Below are 10,825 nucleotides of genomic sequence, written 5' to 3'. Positions count from 1 at the left end.
AAAAAAACTACAAGCTACAATATTATTATGTAATGACGCTAAACTGTAATTGGCCCTAGAAGTCAATAGCCGCTGCTGGGAGTAATTTCACCCTCTATTTATATAAAGCATCCTTCTCCATTGAGAGCCATTCAAAATTGTATATGTATTCTAAACTTTTTGCAACATATATTTGTTACTTTTTACAATTTATTATATTGGATGTTTTACTAGGGCCAGTTTTTTTTGGAGTGCTCTTAAATGTGTGAAATGGACTTCCCTTATACACTACCATTCAAAATGTTTTTGAAAGAAGTCACATATGTTCACCAAGGCTGCATTTATTTAATCTTGAAAATATTGTGAAATATTATCAAAATTTAAAATAACCGTTTTCAATTTTATTCTTTAATTATATTATGTAATTAATTCCTGTGATGCAAATCTGAATTTTCAGCGTCATTACTCCAGTCTGAAGTGTCACATGATCCTTCAGAAATCATGTAATATGATCATTTGTTACCGAAACATTTCTTGTTATTATCACAGTTGAAAATGGTTGTGCAACTTAATATTTTTGTGGAAACTGTCATAGAAAGTTCAAAAGAACAGCATGCATTTAAAATAGGATCTTTTGTAAGATTATGAAAGTCTTTACTCTCACATTTGATCAACTGAATAAAAGTATTAGTTTCTTTAAAAAAAAATCTTACTGACCCCAAACTTTTAAACAGTGTATTTTACCTTATTTATTGATTGATTGATTGCTGTGAAATAAGTGGGAAAATATACAGTATTTATCTAGTGGTAATAATATGATTGTTTTATAATGTGCTTTGTAACTTTGGAAATCCTTGTTATAAATTTCTGGTTCTGCTCTCTTCATCTTCTTTGGGTGATGAAGAGTTCATTCAGGTCTGTTTGTCAGTGTTGGCCATACCGCTTATTGTACATTGTGACTTTTATTGAAAAGTGTTCACTATTCCTTCCAAGAGTGTTTGTCCAGACTTTACCCAGTTCAGGTCAGATATTCTTCAGTCAGTACCTTCCAAAAAGTACCTTAAAATCATTGACAAGTGGGCAGTAATGCTGTATCTTGGCAATGATTTCAATATTTTTTACCAAAACTGTTTTGTAAAACATTTTGTAATTTAGAACCTTTATCATTTAAGCCTTATAACTTTTGGTATTCATAGTTCATCACAACGGTGGTGTGATGGGCTTATGATTTCCCCCCGATAATTATTCTATTCTATTCTATTCTCTATAATGGTGAATGCATTTATTTGTTCCCAAACATTATGTTCTCCATATGATGGCCATATGAACCAGCCCTCCCTAAGAACTCTGCCGAAGTCTGCCGGTCCACAACATATTTCGAGTTTTAGGACCACCACTCCTTCACCTCATTTCCTTCTCATTCCTCTTCTTTCTCTCTATAGTTTCTTTTGCTTTATTGTTCCTTCCATCGGCTTTTCAAAGCATGAAACATTCTCTCCTCCCCTCTTAGAGAGAGGAACCCCCATCTCCTTACCAGCACTGTTATTGTGTGTCCATCCCAGCCAAACAAAAAACTATTTAACTGTAGTGTGAGTCCATAAAGACAAAGATGGGAGAGAGAGAGGCAGAGAGCGATAAGGCTGTTAAAAGACAGAGAGGCATCCACCAATGGGGGTATAAAAAAAGATAGAAGAGTATTGCAGCATAGAAGAAGCTGGGAAAAGAGAGGTGGAACAAGAAGCACTTTGTACCTGTGTAATCTCGCTCTCTCTCTCTCTCCCCTCGAGCCGGTCCAGCTGCTGAGACTCTGAGGCGGCTCAGTCTGGGTTCTGTCCTGCCAGGACTGCAAACAATGAAGACAGACTGGAGTGGAGGCATACAACGAGCTCATTCAGGCCCTGTCACAGACACAGAGAGATGAAAAAGTGAAGCTAATATAGACAGTCCTCCCTTACAAGGGAGAGTCCCTGAAAATATTCAGAGCCTTTCATTTGGACCTGAATTGTTTCTCTTTAAGAAACTGATGAATTGGAAAAGCTTGTGCTGTGCTTGAGCCAAGACAGCCCTGATATTGGTCTAAATAAATGCCATTGTTGGCTCCTTTTAATGGCAATCCTTTTAATTCAATCCAGTTACTTTTACACCAACAAAACGTCTCTCTTTGATCTCTCAGCAGATTTGATGAAATCAGAGCACAAACCTAGGCAAGATTTAGCTGATTGAGATGTTGTGATTTTAATAGAATAAAAAGTTAGCCACAGAAGTGGCTTTAGGGTGAATAACATCATGATACACAGTTGTTGTGTAAAGTTGAAGTGTGTAATTTTTGTGCCACTAATAACACCAAATGGACTTCCAGAGAGGTTTCCCAAACACGTCATCTGTTGTGCCCGACTGTAATTATTCAATAAACCACTTCTGTCTTAAACTCACAGTATTGATTGAGCTAGAACTATGCATGTGATGGTATAATTTTTTTCATATCACAATAACTGCTGAAGCTTTTTCACAGTTTATTATTACAGTACTGAATTACTTTACAAATGCAGGTAAGGTAAGCAGACTTAAGTGTTGTGCTTATTATTAAAGGTTTAGGCACCTTTTTTCCAATAACAAAAAGAACCTTGAACATTTAAATACAGGTGCATCTCAATAAATTAGAATGTCGTGGAAAAGTTCATTTATTTCAGTAATTCAACTCAAATTGTGAAACTCGTGTATTAAATAAATTCAATGCACACAGACTGAAGTAGTTTAAGTCTTTGGTTCTTTTAATTGTGATGATTTTGGCTCACATTTAACAAAAACCCACCAATTCACTATCTCAACTAATTAGAATATGGTGACATGCCAATCAGCTAATCAACTCAAAACATCTGCAAAGGTTTCCTGAGCCTTCAAAATGGTCTCTCAGTTTGGTTCACTAGGCTACACAATCATGGGGAAGACTGCTGATCTGACAGTTGTCCAGAAGACAATCATTGACACCCTTCACAAGGAGGGTAAGCCACAAACATTCATTGCCAAAGAAGCTGGCTGTTCACAGAGTGCTGTATCCAAGCATGTTAACAGAAAGTTGAGTGGAAGGAAAAAGATGCACAACCAACCGAGAGAACTGCAGCCTTATGAGGATTGTCAAGCAAAATCGATTCAAGAATTTGAGTGAACTTCACAAGGAATGGACTGAGGCTGGGGTTAAGGCATCAAGAGCCACCACACACAGACGTGTCAAGGAATTTGGCTACAGTTGTCGTATTCCTCTTGTTAAGCCACTCCTGAACCACAGACAACGTCAGAGGCGTCTTACCTGGGCTAAGGAGAAGAAGAGCTGGACTGTTGCCCAGTGGTCCGAAGTCCTCTTTTCAGATGAGAGCAAGTTTTGTATTTCATTTGGAAACCAAGGTCCTAGAGTCTGGAGGAAGGGTGGAGAAGCTCATAGCCCAAGTTGCTTGAAGTCCAGTGTTAAGTTTCCACAGTCTGTGATGATTTGGGGTGCTATGTCATCTGCTGGTGTTGGTCCATTGTGTTTTTTGAAAACCAACGTCACTGCACCCGTTTACCAAGAAGTTTTGGAGCACTTCATGCTTCCTTCTGCTGACCAGCTTTTTGAAGATGCTGATTTCATTTTCTAGCAGGATTTGGCACCTGCCCACACTGTCAAAAGCACCAAAAGTTGGTTAAATGACCATGATGTTGGTGTTTGACTGGCCAGCAAACTCACCAGACCTGAACCCCATAGAGAATCTATGGGGTATTGTCAAGAGGAAAATGAGAAACAAGAGACACAACTGATCACCTCCATGCCACGCCGAGTTGAGGCAGTAATTAAAGCAAAAGGAGCCAAGTATTGAGTACATGTACAGTAAATGAACATATTTTCCAGAAGGCCAACAATTCACTAAAAATGTTTTTTTTTATTGGTCTTATGAAGTATTCTAATTTGTTGAGATAGTGAATTGGTGGGTTTTTGTTAAATGTGAGCCAAAATCATCACAATTAAAAGAACCAAAGACTTAAACTACTTCAGTCTGTGTGCATTGAATTTATTTAATAAACGAGTTTCACAATTTGAGTTGAATTACTGAAATAAATGAACTTTTCCACGACATCCTAATTTATTGAGATGCACCTGTACAATAAAACAGTACACAATAAAAATTTTCAAAGTAAACTAATTTTTAAAACAGGTTAAATTGTATCTTTTGAATGGATGGATATTTTAAATATGTATATTGAAAAACTGTAAATATTGTTTTTTCAAACTACTAAGTTGCGTAAAAACACTTTGTTTACTGAGGTTGCTGTGATATTTCTTATTTTCTAAAAGAAACACCTACTGAAAGAGAGTGGATTTTACCTTAATAGGTGAACCAGTGTTGCAGTGTGACTAAAGCTTTTATTATTCATTTTTACATTCTTGTTTAAGTGAGGTGAAATTCTAAATGAAGATTGTACAGTTGACAATTTGGCATTGTTGATTACTGACAAAAAACTAAATAGCTGTGTTACAGAAGAGGTTAAAGGGTTAAAAGTTAAAATTCATGTTGTTCCAATCCTGTATGCCTTTCTTTCTTCAGTGAAACATAAAAAAGACATTTCTCAAAATATCTTCTTTTAAGTAATGGTCACCAAAACAGTTAAGTTACCAACATTCTTCAAAATATCTTGTCATACAATTATGGAATGACATGAGGTTGAGTTAAATGATAACATAATTGTAGTTTTGGGTGAACAGTACAGTACATTTAATGTCGTCTGTAGTGGTTAAGAGGACAGGAAAGTGTTAAATCTACAAAAAGTTCCTGTTGATGGCCAGTTTGGCTAGGCAGGGGACGTGTGGCTTTGTTCTGGTCAAAACCTTATCAGCAAGTGGTAGGGAATTTGCTGTGTTTTTGTTTGAGTGCTGTCAGGGACTCAGCTCAGCCCACGGGTGGAATCAGTGCTCTGTGGCCAGTCAACATCTGTACATCCTCTCCTTTAAAAAATAAAAATAAAACTCCTTTTCACTTGTTTCTGCCAAGTTATTTTCAGCACAGCCTAGTGAAATAACAAACACCCAGAGCTCTGTTTCCCCCCGGCTGTTAGTCAGCTGTCATCTGCTGGTGTTGGTCCATTGTGTTTTTTGAAAACCAATGTCACTGCACCTGTTTACCAAGAAATTTTGGAGCACTTCGTGCTTCCTTCTGCTGACCAGCTTTTTGAAGATGCTGATTTCATTTTCCAGCAGGATTTGGCACCTGCCCACACTGCCAAAAGCACCAAAAGTTGGTTAAATGACCATGGTGTTGGTGTGCTTGACTGGCCAGCAAACTCACCAGACCTGAACCCCATAGAGAATCTATGGGGTATTGTCAAGAGGAAAATCAGAAACAGGCCAAAAAATGCAGATGAGCTGAAGGCCGCTGTCAAAGAAACCTGGGCTTCCATACCACCTCCATGCCACGCTGAATTGAGGCAGTAATTAAAGCAAAAGGAGCCAAGTATTGAGTACATGTACAGTAAATGAACATATTTTCCAGAAGGCCAACAATTCACTAAAAATGTTTTTTTTTATTGGTCTTATGAAGTATTCTAATTTGTTGAGATAGTGAATTGGTGGGTTTTTGTTAAATGTGAGCCAAAATCATCACAATTAAAAGAACCAAAGACTTAAACTACTTCAGTCTGTGTGCATTGAATTTATTTAATAAACGAGTTTCACAATTTGAGTTGAATTACTGAAATAAATGAACTTTTCCACGACATCCTAATTTATTGAGATGCACCTGTACAATAAAACAGTACACAATAAAAATTTTCAAAGTAAACTAATTTTTAAAACAGGTTAAATTGTATCTTTTGAATGGATGGATATTTTAAATATGTATATTGAAAAACTGTAAATATTGTTTTTTCAAACTACTAAGTTGCGTAAAAACACTTTGTTTACTGAGGTTGCTGTGATATTTCTTATTTTCTAAAAGAAACACCTACTGAAAGAGAGTGGATTTTACCTTAATAGGTGAACCAGTGTTGCAGTGTGACTAAAGCTTTTATTATTCATTTTTACATTCTTGTTTAAGTGAGGTGAAATTCTAAATGAAGATTGTACAGTTGACAATTTGGCATTGTTGATTACTGACAAAAAACTAAATAGCTGTGTTACAGAAGAGGTTAAAGGGTTAAAAGTTAAAATTCATGTTGTTCCAATCCTGTATGCCTTTCTTTCTTCAGTGAAACATAAAAAAGACATTTCTCAAAATATCTTCTTTTAAGTAATGGTCACCAAAACAGTTAAGTTACCAACATTCTTCAAAATATCTTGTCATACAATTATGGAATGACATGAGGTTGAGTTAAATGATAACATAATTGTAGTTTTGGGTGAACAGTACAGTACATTTAATGTCGTCTGTAGTGGTTAAGAGGACAGGAAAGTGTTAAATCTACAAAAAGTTCCTGTTGATGGCCAGTTTGGCTAGGCAGGGGACGTGTGGCTTTGTTCTGGTCAAAACCTTATCAGCAAGTGGTAGGGAATTTGCTATGTTTTTGTTTGAGTGCTGTCAGGGACTCAGCTCAGCCCACGGGTGGAAACAGCGCTCAGTGCTCTGTGGCCAGTCAACATCTGTACATCCTCTCCTTTAAAAAATAAAAATAAAACTCCTTTTCACTTGTTTCTGCCAAGTTATTTTCAGCACAGCCTAGTGAAATAACAAACACCCAGAGCTCTGTTTCCCCCCGGCTGTTAGTCAGCCAGATAGACGTCTGATCCTGTCTCTCTGGTTCTTCTTTTATTTAACTCCATTTCACATGAGAATTCAGAGGGGGTTACAAGGAATGGACAATCTGCATCACTTCCCCCAATTGTACAAACAGTGTCTCTTAAAGACAAACGTCAACATACCAGTGATCAACTGAAGTACTCCACCCATGATCTCAAACACTTGGCCACAGAATTTACAGGTTCCTACACAGGTGTATTGTTCATTAATGAGCTCAGCCAGCTAACATGAACACAATCTCAAGATGACAGTTGTGGTTACGCTTTACACTTCTGTCTTCTCTGCATAACTTGAGGAGGGGGTGAAGACCCCATTGGGCAGAACAGTGACAGACAGCAAAGACCCCTTATAGAGGACCTGTGTGTGGATTGAGAAGAGTAAAGTTGTGCGAATGTGGAACTGTTTTAGATGGGCAAGTTGCCTTGCAAATTGATTTGTGTGAAACCATTTTGCACAGCAGGGTAGTTCGCCATCAGAGTTCAGCTGGTTTTTCTTGTATCTCAATTTGTGATATAACTACGTTTGTGAAATGTTCCTTTAGAAATCTTTTTTGATGCACGTACACAAGTTCTCACTGGCTGCCAACTTTTTCACAGCAAGTTCAACAGGATGTTGTGAGTGCCATTTGTGTTATGTTTGCATTGTCTGTAGTTTTGCCCTTTGAACCAGGTCTGGTACTTCACTGTAAAGTGTGAGACAGACAGACTGTCAGCACGGGTTTGGCTCATTACCACCCGCACGTACTGACTGATCTAGAAGGGAAGCGTTTCAGACAGTGTAGATGCTGTTTGTCCGCCCATGTTATTGACTAAAGATAATACCGGTAATAAAATACACCCTGTGTTCAGTGATTTAGTGAATGTTTTGACAGCTTATGATTTCATAAAGCTTACTGTCTTTTGTCAACTACAAATTTTCAGCAGAGGAGACAACAGCAGGCCTTCAGGTGTTCCTTAACCTCTCCAATCTCATGCATCTTGAACAAAACTTGTGACGCCACAACAGTAACAAATTAGTGTGGCCTCTGTATCTTCATCTGTGGGTGGGACTTTTTGTGCCGTTGCGTCTGGGAAGTAGCTGACTCCCAGAATTCTGGAGTGGAATAAATGCTGGAAATGAGCTTTGGGGAAATCCATAATGGATGTTGGGTGGTGTTTATAGTTAAGGGGTCAAAGTTGAAAAGGTCAAGAGATGAAACCTAAACTCACCTTTATAATGAGACACTTGGAGACAATGAAGTGTTGGGCCATATTTTGACTCTGATTGACTCTGACTGATTGTCTAATTTTATCTGACTTAATCAACTTTGTTTGTCGTCTATTTTTGAAACAAGTTAAAGGGATAGTTCACTCCCCCCCCAAAAAAAAATATGGCATCTATTCAAATGGATTATGTTCACTATGCTTTTATGCACTTTTTGATGCATCAGAGTTATGGTGGAATGGTCTTTTAATGGAGAGACAGAAGTCTCTCAGGGTTGATTAAAAAGATCTTCATTTGTGTTTCAAAGATAAACAAGAGAGTCCTTTGGGTTTGGAACAACATGAGTAATTGATGACAGAATTTTTATTTTTGGGTGAACTAACTAACCTAACCTGACTGCACACATTCACAGACTCATATGTTATGTAATCCCTAACATGTTGGAGCGTATTGGGACCGGAGGTAAGCCGGATAAACAAAAGACAAGTAATTGAAAGCAGAGTTGAGCTAATGCGTGTAACACACATACAACCAAATCTGATCTCTGTCCAATTTAAACACTAGTTACCCTACCAACACAATGCAGACAGTGTTTTTTCGAATGATTAAGGCAACATACCTGGCTGTCTTTTTGGCCAGTCACTGTAGTTTCCATTTCAAAATCATAATGCATCTCTAATAGTATTTCAGATGCATTTCATGATAGGGAAAACTTCAACTGCTTTTTAGGCTTGCTTTCTCAATCCAAGGGTCAGAACACTGTGATAGACTGAGCACAGCTATCCAACAAGTTGATGTATATTTGTATGTATGTGTTTGGAAGAAAGTGGAAGGATGACTAAACCTTCCCATATTTACTTACGTATATGCTGCTTCCTAGCTGAGAAAAATCTCACAAAAAACAGGACTTGTTTTATTGAAGGAAACCTAGATCACATTAAAAGGTCATTAGTGAAGCTGTGATTAGCAGCAACTCTGTCCTAGCTGGAAAATCGTTGGTTTGTCTCCATCCTAGTCATTTGCACTTTCTTTGAGTGCAAGTCATAGGAAGTGTGAATAGCATACACATAATTCCAAATTTTGACTGATAGCAATTTAATTAAATGGACAGTTTGCCCAAAAATGAACAGTCTGTCATCATACACTTGCCCTTACGTTGTTCCAAACCCTTATGACTTTCTTTCTTCTGTGGAACATACAGTTTGTTTATAAGAAAAAAGACAGTGTGGTCAAAAATAACTCGGGACTTCTATGATTTGATTGAATGAAAATTTTGGGACGACATGAGAATTTTCAGTTTTGAGTGAAATATCTTCATCCTCATGATCTCTTTTGAAGTCTTTTAAAGGGGTCATATGATGCTTTTTTAAAGATCATTATTTTGTGTATTTGGTGTAACAGAATATGTTGACATGCTTTAATGTTCAAAAAACACATTATTTTTCAAATACTGTACATTATTGTAGGTCCTCTATGCCCCGCCTCTCTCAAATGCTTCGTTTTCTACAAAGTCCCTCCTTCCGACAAGCGCAGTCTGCTCTGATTGGCCAGCTGACCCAGTGCATTGTGATTGGCCGAACACCGCAAGCACTCGTCGGAAATGTAACGCCCCTTACCATAATCGCGAGCTTCATCTTTCAAAATAAATGTAAAGACAGTAAATAATGTCATTAGTTTTACCATCAGTTCAAGCCTGAAAGGGGAACAGAGTCGCGTGACAGACACAGTGATGAAGCTGGTATGTGTTTGCAGTACACAAGCCACGGTTAAGACAGCTGACTCCACTGTGTGACCCTGTCTCTCTCTCTCTCTCTCACACACACACACATGCGCGTGCACGCACACACACATGATGCGCAAAACTCTGCATTTGAACAGTCAATAGCAAATACTTAAACTAATAACAAAACATACTTACAGTAGCTGATTCAGAAGCGCCAGATTGTCATAGCAAAGGCAGAATGACCTCTTCTCCTAGGTTCACGAAACGGTCGTCCATAAAATGCATTGCTGTTCTGTTGTAAGTAATCTTAAAGATTCCTAAATGCATCTACTTTCGGAAGGCTAAATAAAGTGCTTTTGCTTTCGCCTAGAAACACACAGCGTCTCCTTGACATGGCTGCTTCAACACTAACTGCTGTTCCTGAAACCACGCCTTCTTTCTTTGCGTGATCATTTGGGCGCATTATGCAAATATTTCCACATGGTGATGTAGATATGTGGGGGCGTGTTAGAATGAGCCGTTTTAGGGGGGCGTGGCAGAGTCTTAACTTTGATAAAGAATATCTCTTTGGTTTTGAGACTTTAGTCTTTGCAACTTCAGGGATCTTATCTATGCACAATCAGCTTGTAACACTCCAAAGAGAAAGGAAAACTTGAAATCGCATCATATGACCCCTTTAAAACACATGAATTAAAAAAGGTGCACAAATAAACCATTTATAATAAATGCTGCAGTAAAGAATTGTCACTTTAAGTAATGGTGACTTAAAGTACGTTTTGTAGTGGTTCAATGGATCACAAATCTCACGGTTTGGATCACATTACGGTTTTTGACCCACGGATCGGATCATTTTTCGGATCAGCAAGAAAAGAAAAATATTTCAATTTAACTTGCTTTCCATTTATTACTTAAAGCGAAGTACTTCTTTGATACCACAGCACATACTACTAGATTAACTAAGAAAGTTTAAACATGATTAAAGAGACAAGAGAACAGCCAGTAAAAATAAGAACAAATACACAAATTACAAGCACAGATAAATACAACAGAATATGTTACAAATAAAATAAGGTTGGTAGTATTCAAATACAGAAATATAATAATTAGGGAAAATAACACTGCAGAGTGTTCACTGTATAAATTAAATATAGATTTTTTT

At 37.5% G+C, this 10,825-nt stretch overlaps 1 protein-coding gene across 3 annotated transcripts in view; it reads left to right on the top strand.

The window, feature by feature from the left end:
* Positions 1 to 10,825, top strand: part of LOC107711573 (histone deacetylase 8-like) — a 42,398-nt gene that overhangs the window by 8,077 nt on the left and 23,496 nt on the right. The window lies entirely within an intron of this gene.

The sequence above is a fragment of the Sinocyclocheilus rhinocerous genome, unplaced genomic scaffold, assembly GCF_001515625.1.
Source record: "Sinocyclocheilus rhinocerous isolate Xijiao unplaced genomic scaffold, SAMN03320098_v1.1 scaffold837, whole genome shotgun sequence".
Lineage (NCBI taxonomy): Eukaryota > Metazoa > Chordata > Actinopteri > Cypriniformes > Cyprinidae > Sinocyclocheilus > Sinocyclocheilus rhinocerous.
Note: the sequence above shows the minus strand (reverse complement) of the source record. Positions and strands in the feature narration are given on the sequence as shown.